Source organism: Impatiens glandulifera, chromosome 4 (assembly GCF_907164915.1).
Source record: "Impatiens glandulifera chromosome 4, dImpGla2.1, whole genome shotgun sequence".
NCBI lineage: Eukaryota > Viridiplantae > Streptophyta > Magnoliopsida > Ericales > Balsaminaceae > Impatiens > Impatiens glandulifera.
Window position 1 is genome coordinate 51,516,917 of NC_061865.1, and position 10,845 is coordinate 51,527,761.

Consider the following 10,845-nt stretch of genomic DNA (forward strand, 5'->3'; position numbering starts at 1 on the left):
TTGGACAAAAAGTTGTGTAAGTAAAACCATAAGTCCATATGCTCCAAAACATCCTAAAACAAATGTTACATGTCTGGCCTACAAAGATAATAACAACATTGTTAGTAATAAAAACATTTTACAAAGACTTTAATTAAATTTCATCAACTTAAATAATACATTTAATACCTTACTCGTCGCATAATATACACCGGTAGCGTGTAGGGTGATTTTTTCCCCTAAATTAGAAACATTCCTACTTAATTAAATTATTTGTCATATCTCTACTACTTAAATAAGTTTATAATTAATTATATATAAAAACTCGTGTTATGTCTGTGTCGACTCGTGATCGTGTTACGATCGTATAAACTAATAATCGTGTCGTGATCATGTCATCTCGTTCTTGTGACGTGTCCAACCCACGACCGAATGAGATAATATTGTATTGTGTCGTTCCGTACTAATATTGTGTTGTATCGTGTCAGTTCGTATTGATCCAACCTGTTTCCCAGCACTCTCTAGGGCTGTGAACACAGATCATTTCCTGCTCGTAGAGAGAGAACTTACCTCCAGTGGTCGATCAGTTGAAAGAGTAAGCCTCCATTGAGGTGGTTGATAAGTTGAAAGAGGAAGCTCAAAAAGAGAAAATTGTTTTCAACGCCACGCTAACGTGTATGGTGGTTTTTTCCTAAATTAGAAATATTCCTACTTAATTAAATTATTTGTCATATCTCTACTATTTAAATAAGTTTATATTTAATTTTTTATATATATAAACTCGTGTTGTGTCTATGCCGACTCGTGACCGTATTACGATCGTATAAACTCATAATCGTGTCGTCTCGTGCTTGTATCGTGTCCAACCCACGACCCGAATGAGATAATATTATATTGTGTCTTTGACAAAGTATTCATAAAAAGTTAATAATAAAGATTATTAACAATATGTAAATTTAAAACTATATTATGCACTTACAAATATTTGCTAATATAAGTAGGAGTAACAACATTGGATCTAAACTTACAAATATTTGCTAATATAAGTAGGAGTAACAACATTGGATCTAATCTTTTTTTTTATTGAACATGTTAGGCTCAATGTAAATAATGGACCCTTTCAAAATTTGAACATTTATGATATCTGGTACAATGTAAGATTTATTTATTTACTAATTTATTTTTGGGTATGTATGAGTTTGGCTTTAAATTTATATCTGAAAGAATTATTTTCTATTGAAAATTTATAATTATTCTATTGACAAGTAACAGTTTTGTTAATTAACTGATTTAGCTACAATTTAAGGATTTCTTAACTATTGAAAGAGATTTTAGATATATAATGTTATGATCAAGTGAAATAAATGTTTCATAAGATATAGTGAACTCATATATTTATATATAGAACATTTTAATAAATTAAATATATAATGGATTAAGTAAAAGAGAGTAAATTATTCAGAATAAATAAGTTAATTAATGATATTTTTGATAATAAATAGGGGGTGAACAAATAGATAAAATTAATAGCAATGGAATTTTACCCAATTCATAATTCAAACAATTTTATTAATTAATACCGATTAAATTTTAATTGGATTGAGTATAGTTTAAATAATTAAATTTAACATTTTTTTTATTTCATCCTTAATTAATATGATTATTTTTGGCTAATTAATGTTTATCTCATTTTTTCATAGTTTTATAAACTAATTGGTTGAAAAAAAAATTATTGTTAAATTTAATTTATTTTAATATTACTTTTGTAATAATTAATTTTTTTATTTATAATAAGTATAATATAATCAATAAATCAATTTGTATTTGTCCAATAATAACTATAAAAAAAAATTGGCTATAGTTAATTACATATTTTTTAATTAAAAATAAATTTTGATAGTTACTGTTCAAAAAAAAGTGTTTTATCATATAAATATATATTTATTTATTTATTTATATAATATCTTTAATGAATTTAACAATTTTATCATTACTTTCAATATTAAATATGTCATCTACATTAGATATAAAATAATTGACAGATACATTTTTGTGTCTTTAATATAAATGCATTTGTCACATTCATTAATTTTGAATCCACTTGAGATCATAGCAGGATAAAATTTCTCAGTCCATTGTCTTAGAGTTTGTTTTAAGCCATACAAAGACTTTGCAAACTTTAGTTTCTTTCTCTTGAGTAGAAAATCCTTGAAGTTGATCTATGTAAATAAATATCTTCTTCTAAGTCTCCATTAAAAAAAATTATTTTACGCCCATTTGATGAACTTCTAGATTGCGCAAAGAAGCAATCGTAAAAATCAATTGAATAGAAGTGATTCTCGTAACCGGAGAATATGTATCAAAATAATCAAGACATTCTCGTTGACAATATCATTTTACCACCAGTATTGCCTTATATTTATCATTTGATCAATCAACTTTCATTTTCTTTTGATAATCCATCGACAACCTAGTAGTTTATTTTCCAGAGGTAGATTCACTAATTCCGCATATGGCTTTGCAAGATAAATTATATCTCACTATTAATTGCCTCTTCCAATTGAGGCCCTTCAGACTCAGTAATTGCCTCATTATATGTTTTAAGTTCACTTTTCATCATTAAAGTAATAAATTTATACCAAATGATTTTTCCGTTCTAGCTCATTTACTTCGTTTAAGTTGAACCTTAACTTCATTTTCTTTTTCTTGTTCATCTAATTAAGGAAATCTTTTTGGGGAACGCGGTTCTTCATGAAGTACATGTTCAAAGAACGATGCATTTTTCGATTTCATTGTTATATTCTTATGAATATTCGGAATGTCTAATTTAAATACAAGAAAATGATAAACACTACTGTTATGTGCATATCTAATAAATATAAAATCAATAGTTTTTGGTCCAACTCTTACCTTTATAGGTAATAGTACGGCGACATTATCTAGACACCCCCACATTCATAAATATTTATATGTTGGTTTTCTTTCATGCCGTAACTCATATGGACTATTATTAACTTCTTTCATGAAACCTTATTTAAAAGGTAATTAACTATCAAAATAACTTCTCGCCACATATTATGTGATAAACCAGAATTTAATAGAAGTCAATTCATCTTTTCCTTTAATGTTCAATTTTCCTCTCAGTCGTACCGTTTTGTTGGGGAGAATACGGTGTTGTCGTTTCATAGATTATACCATGTTGAGCACATAACTCGGTAAAAGGTTATTCATATTCCCCTCATCCATCATTTTTTATCATCGTGATCTTTTTACCAGGTTTGTTTTCAACTTCATTTTTATATAGAGTGAATTTCTCTATAGCTTCATCTTACTTTTAAGATTATATTCACATAGAAATATTGTGTGTTATCATCAATAATAGTAATGAAGTACTTGCATCCACCACGTGTTGGTGTTTCTATTAAATCACACTTGTTTGTATGAATTAAATCAAGTGGTCTATTATTTCTTTTAGCATTTCAAAAGGATGATCTCGTCAATTTTGCTTCAACACCAATTTCACACTTGTATTTCTTATTTATTTTGAATGTATGTATACTCTTGAGTTTTATTAATCGATGCATCAAATCATAATTAATATGACCTAGTCTACCATGCCATAAAATGGAAGACTCCAATAAATAAATAGAAGAGTTGTTCTTTTTATTCTGACTTAATCGCCATTACATTGAGCTTAAAGAGTCCATCAATAGCATAACCTCTACCCATAAGCACTCCATCATTGGATAAAACAATTTTATCCGACTCAATCACAATTCTAAAACAATGTTTACTTAAAAGAGAACCGAATATCAAAATTTTCCGGATCTACGGAACATACAATACATTAGTTAAAGGTAAATTGTTCCTTGCAGACAGTCTTAGTACCATTTTTCCTTCACCTTGTATGTCGAAAGTGGCATAATTCTCCAAGAACAAATTTTCACCATTCTTCACTTCTTTGAAACTTGAAAATACTTCTTTGTTGGAGCAAACATGTCTTGTAGCTCTTGTTTTAATCCATCATTCTCGTGGATTAGACCCCACCAAGTTAACCTCAAATATCATTGCATATAGATCCATATCCAACAATTTTTGAGTTATATTAGTCTCTCAAACTCTCATCGGCTTCTTGCAATTGGAATATCTATGGCCCATATCATTGTAATTGAAACATTTTCCAGTAAACTTCTTAGAAATTCTACCTTTAGGATGAAGGTTTCGGTTTTTTGCAAAAGATTTGTGTTTCTTCTTGTCCTTACAATGTTCCACCAAATTTTCTTTAGCCACATATTGAATAAAGTATTTCTTTGAGACACTTTTATTTTCATCTTCATTGCGTAGACGAACTACCAATTCTTCTACATTCATCTCATTTCTCTTGTGCTTAATGTAGTTCTTGAAATCGTTCCAAGATAGTGGCAGCTTCTCAATAATAGTTGTCACTTGGAAAGTTTCTCCCAAATACAAGCCATCGGCATGAATTTTGTGCAAGATAACTTAGATCTTTTGTACTTGTTTCATGAGTGATCTTGAATATACCATTTTGTAGTCCAAATATAGACAAACCATAAATATTTTTGCACACGCATCTTCAGTTTTATATTTACGTTCAAGTGATTTCCATAATTCTTTAACCATATTCTTTTCACTATGCACCTTCTACCATGAATCAATTCAATACAATTGAGAATCAATTTTTATCTATTGAGATTGATTTTTAGGACGAAGTTAGTGCCCTGATTTTGTTAGCATCTCTACCAAATAGTTGGGAACCTATAAAGGCAGCAATTAATAATTCAATTGGAAATGTTAAACTGAAATTTGTTGAAGTTAGAGATTGTATTCTTGTTAAAGAGGTGCGTAAAATTAATTCTGATAAAACGTTTAAAGGTTCTACTCTAAATGTGGAAGACAAGGGCAAATATAATGATAGAAAATTCAACCGATGTAAAAGCAGATCTATATCGAGGAGCAGGAGGAGTCAGTCCAATTCTGGGCGGACATTTGAGTGCTAAAATTGTGGTAAATAGGGTCATTTTAAGAGGAACTATAAAGCAATGAAGAGAAACGGTGATGATAAAAATGATGCAGCCAACATTGTTGTAGAAACTATCATTGATGTGTTACTTCTGTCTGTTGATAGACCAATAGATTCATAGGTTTCGGACTCGGGAGCATATTTCCACACCACTACCCACAAAGAATTAATGGAGAATTATGTGGCTGGAAACTATGGGAAAGTTTATCTCATAGATGGTGAGTCACTAGATATTGAAGATGGAAAATGGTTCTGTTTAGAAGATTAATAAGGTGAGACAAATTTCAAGTTTAATGCGCAATCTGATTTCTGTTACACAACTTGATGAAGAAAACTAGAAAGTTATACATGACTTCAACTTGAAGAGAAATAGTTGATGTTCTAGTTGATGAGTCGAAGAATAGTGAGTTGTGGCATTCCAGGTTGGGCCATATGAGCGAAAAAAAGATGCAAATTCTTTTGAAGAATGGACAGATTCCAGAACTGAAATCTGTTGAACATCAGTTATGTGAAAACTGAATTCTTGGAAAACAGAAACAGGTGAGTTTCTTAAAGATTGGGAATGATCTCAAGAAAGAAAGGCTGGAGTTGGTACACACTGATGTGTGGGGACCTACATATGTTTCTTCTATTGTCGGATCAACTACTATGTGATGTTTATAGATGATTCGACGAGAAAGGTATGGGTATATTTTATGAAGAACAAATCTAATGTATTTGTGGTTTTTAAAAAATGGAAGGCCTTGGTTGAAAATGAAACAAATCAGAAGGTTAAATGTTTTAGATCCGACAACGAAGGCGAGTACATCAGTTCAGATTTCAAAGAATATTATGATGTGAATGGGATTAGTATGGTGAAGATTGTTCCCCGAACGCTTCAAAAGAATGGAGTACCTGAACGGATGAATCGAACATTGAACGAACGTGTTTGGGCCTACACTTATAATAAACTCTATACTTGTTAATTAGAGTTTATTGGGTTTATATTTGGGTTTGGGCTTGGGCCTGACCAATAGTTATTTAGGTTTTATTACCTGAATGTTTACTCTATAAATATATTATTATTAAAGGTTTACATGGTTAAGACAAAATTCTAGAAAGATAAAATGTGAGGCAAAAACTTTGTATTCATTCTTCTTTATAGTGAAATTTGTTGACGGCTGAAGTGGACGAAGCTCAATATGAGTGAACCACTATAAATCTGTGTCTTCTTGTGTTCTTCTTTCTTGAGTTTTTACATATCGTTTCAAGTAGGTCGAATTTGGGAGATACAAATCCTAACATTAAACTCTAAAACCATTCATCAAATCTGGAATACAACAACCAATAAACCATCAATTCAATGGTTAGCTTTGTTTGCCTCTGCATTACATTACATTTCCTGAATGCAAATTGCATAAGTTATAGTCATAATTATTTTATAGTTACAATAACAATTAACAACATTGGTTAATGGTCTCATTGAAGGTATTAATATTAATTATAATAATTAATAAATTCATTTTCATTTAATTTAAATTTTACCTTAATTACATTTCAATATTGATGTAAATTTTATTTGAATTAAGTTTCACAATAATTCACGTCTAAATTTGGTATGAAAACAATATCTTACACTATCTCACCTATCTTACCACTTGATACACTTGGGAGTTTTGGATGTTTATATTAGGATGGAAATAACTTATCACATAAAACAAAGTTTGATCTCGAAGGTAGTATCGGTTCCCCGACAGTTGGATACCCTAAACAATAATATCATTTTTAATATTTTTGTATTTCAAAGAAACAACTAAGATATATAATATTATAACTTTTAACAACTGTAAAAAACTTAATATAGTATAGAAATGGTTTATTAAATAGTTTTAGACCTTAAGTTCAAACCCTATATGATTTGATTTGATTTTATTTAAAAGAAATTGGGTGACGCTAGACGTTTTGCCTCGCCATAAGATACAAACTCTATAATATTTATATTGAAAATAATTTTAATATTTAAGTATATATTATTTAGTAATGATATATTAATTGTTATTATAATAAATAAATATTTAGTTCAATTAAAATGATATATTAAAGTGTAATTGTTATGGGTTTATTTATACCTATGAAGATATATTTTTGTAGAAGTAGAAATATCATTTACATTTTTGCTAATTAACTAAATAGTAAAGGATTATATTAGAACTAGACCCTTAACTCATATAGATAATCTACATATGGTGTTAAACTAATTAGACTAAAGATTGAGACTTATTCACTCTCAAGAACACTTGAGAGCTATCGATAGATGGTTAAAAGAACAAAAACATTAAATCAGATATTCTAGCATTATCTCTTCATCAAAAATTCAGATTCAGAACTCGGAGATCCAAGATCGAGAGAAGATCTGAAGAACGACTTCATAAATTGTTCTTCATTACAAATTCATGTATATTTTCGCAATTAAAATTTATTTCAATTTATCAAAATAGAGTATTAAGAATATAAATTTAAAGAATAAAGATTCTAACAATCTAACATTTCTTTAAACCTTGCATATTCTATCATAGTGAATCCAAGTTTTAACTTGACTCAAAGTGTAATTTCATAGAAATCCTCCTTTATCTCGAATCCAGGTTAAAGCAGGTTACGTATTTTAGATAAATATCAATATTATTTATTTTAAAATTATTATTTAATTTAGACTAATTAATTTTAATTTAGACCTTGTTCGGTTAAGGTTTTTATTTTAATCTATACAAAATTAATTTTTCAATCAATCACTTATCACCAATTATATCACTCATTTTATTAACCAAAATACTAAAATACCCTTTATTTTTAATTTTTCAATTAATTACTTATCATCAATCGCATCACTCATTTCATTCACCAATCACATCACTAATTAATTATTATTTCATTAACCAATAATTTTAGAGATGTGTTGGAAAAAATTTGTATTAATACGGTAAAAATATTAAGTTTCACAAGATTTATAACTAAATAAACATGAATGAAAATATTTATAGAGAAGTCTAGTTGAGTTGTGTTGGGCACTGTTCTTATAGAGATTTTGCATCATCGAGTATGTTACTTATTATGGTAGAACTTTAGTGACGTTGCCTCTCAGGATTCAACAATCGTTAATGTCGCAATCTGATTAACAAGGTTATGAAGATAACTTATATGGATGCTCTAAATAATAAAAATTATTGTTTTTGATTGAAAATATATTTTATTTAGGTAGGCTCAATACATCATGTAAAGAGAAAACGAAGACAAAAAGGAAGGAATTGCTTCTTAAGCAGTTTTCACAGTCTCAAGAAAAAAGCATTCTCACGATACGGAAATGGGAGGATACCTCAAGGCAAAGCCAATGGACCCTACAAGAATAAAACAAATGCCAATGTTGATACACAAGGAGAACCGGGCAAAAGCTAGATCTCACTACAGAATAAACACAAGAAATTAGATCGACAAGTAAACCAAGATCATGCTTACATTCAGACTTAGGGTTAAGTTAATTAAGCCGAGGGAAAAGATCAGCATTAGGCCAGGCAGGCAGGGGTTATCTTCCAAATAATATATCCAAAAAAATCTAGACATTATAAATTAGTCTAGAATTTAAAGAATAAATAAGAGAAATTAAATATTTGATTTAAAGTTACAAATCAAATCAAAAGATAAGGTAATTATATATTATATTTAGACTTTACAAATCAGTAAAGATTTGATTTAAACGTTATTATAAATTAAATAATAATTAATTTAGAAATGAATAATATTGATATTTATTCAACAATTTTTGCTCTATGATAAAATGGATTGTGCATGAATCTTATCAATGTCTCCATGAGTTTTGTTGATTCGATTCTACATTCATCGAAAATATTCAAAAGCTAAACGAGAAACGCATCACCTAATGGGACTTTGAGAAGGACAACACAGAGTTGGATCCCACATAAGAGATAACGCAATGACTAATTTCAATCACTTTTGCACCATGAATGGAGTCTCCAAACTATGATGGAGACCGATAAAGCCCTCAAGATGAAGTTATCAATAATAATTGAGAAAGTTATTTTCAACCAAACAAAACACACAATGAAGAATGACTACAATTATATAAAAAAAAAAATTATAGTCACATAATCTTTGAGGGTTCATACATGTCCATTTCTATAGTATTTGAAGTTTTAAATTTAGGGATATTTTAATTATTATTTATTTTGTAAATGATCAAAGCAAATTAAATTAAAACTATTTAACATAACGACAACAACTATTAACTATTTTTAAGTATGGAATGAATAATGTTTGAAGGTCAAGCTCTCGTCCAAGCATGGAGGTGAATTCCAATAACGTCGGATAATTGGATGCTATGTCAAAATCGGGGTATTAAGTTTGAAGTAGTCATCAAATTAATCTTGTATAACGCGTATTAAATGTTTGAAAACTTGTGTTTGTAATTTCTTTACTCATGTATGTGTTTGGATTGATTTCTTTGTTTTCTTTTAAATATCAAATCTAGGGCATGTCTAGATTGATACAAATGAACTCTTGCCGTTTTTTCTTTTTCTTTTTGAAATTTTAATAAAATAACAAATAATTCGTTTATCAAAAAAAACAGTTTAAAATTAAAAAATAAAATACAATTAGTTGGTTAGAATGTTATCCAAAATAGCAATGAGAGACTCAAACAATTAATTGTTAACCTAATTACTATGCAATGAAATCCTCAATAAACCTATATGAGAATATAATATTGTGATAAAAGTAATTAAATATTATTGTTAATTAGATCCAAGCATGAAATTGAAAAGCAGCTAGCACGGCGGGGGGTAGAGCCGAGGATGGCCCTAGCCATGATCGATGAGCCGATTATACATTTGAGTGAGCCAAACCCAAATCCTTTTTCACTCCATGGAGCCATGAAACGGTTCCAAATTGTCTTTAATCTTTAATTACTCTTGGGAGAATGAAAAAGATGGCTGATTTCTGCAAAATCAAGAAAAGAGATGAAGAAAAGTTGAGTATTTGGTGGTTTGGTGCATTCTTTCTAGCAGGCAACACTCACTGTTCTTAAAGTAGAAAGTTAAAGCTCTGAAGACTCTAACATAGGCATATGGGGCTAGCTAGATATGTGGATAGGGACCCCCCAAGATAAAGAAAGGAAAAGGCTAAAGTTTGAACAAATGGTGGGGATCTTTTCCTCTCCCTTTTGTTATGCAAACAAGAACACACTCACCATTTTCTTTTTCTTTTAACATGTTTTGTTCATTAATAATGTATATGCTAAATTGTTGGTTTTTAAATCACTTATTCATCTTAAGTTTCGGTTCTTTATTTTAATCATATCTAATTGAAGTTTATGAGAAAATTGAAAAAAAAAACAAACGGGCCTCATCAAGATTAATTAGTCATCTCTTTTGGTTATCGCATTTTTTTCTTTCAAAACATTTGTTGAATCAACGCACACTATGTGAATGTGTTAGATTGTCGCCTTTTAATGAACTTGAAGTATTTTATGTGCATTATCTCCTCATTCAATTGATAACGAGAGATAATGGTACCCCGACTATGTCCAAGGTGGGCGAAAGCGGTATCAAAGCGAGACATAAGTTGATTATCCTCGCTTAGAAAGCTATCACCACTTTCGAATATGTGCATAGCACAGCATCACTAGTGCGGGTCGAATCCATATTTTTATTTTGTTTAATATCTAATAATATTCTATAAAAAAATAAATCGAGAGAAAGGAAGAAAATAAAAATAATAAAAAGAGGAGCAACAACTTAAATAAACATTAGTTTTATTGTTATCTTTTTCTTAATATG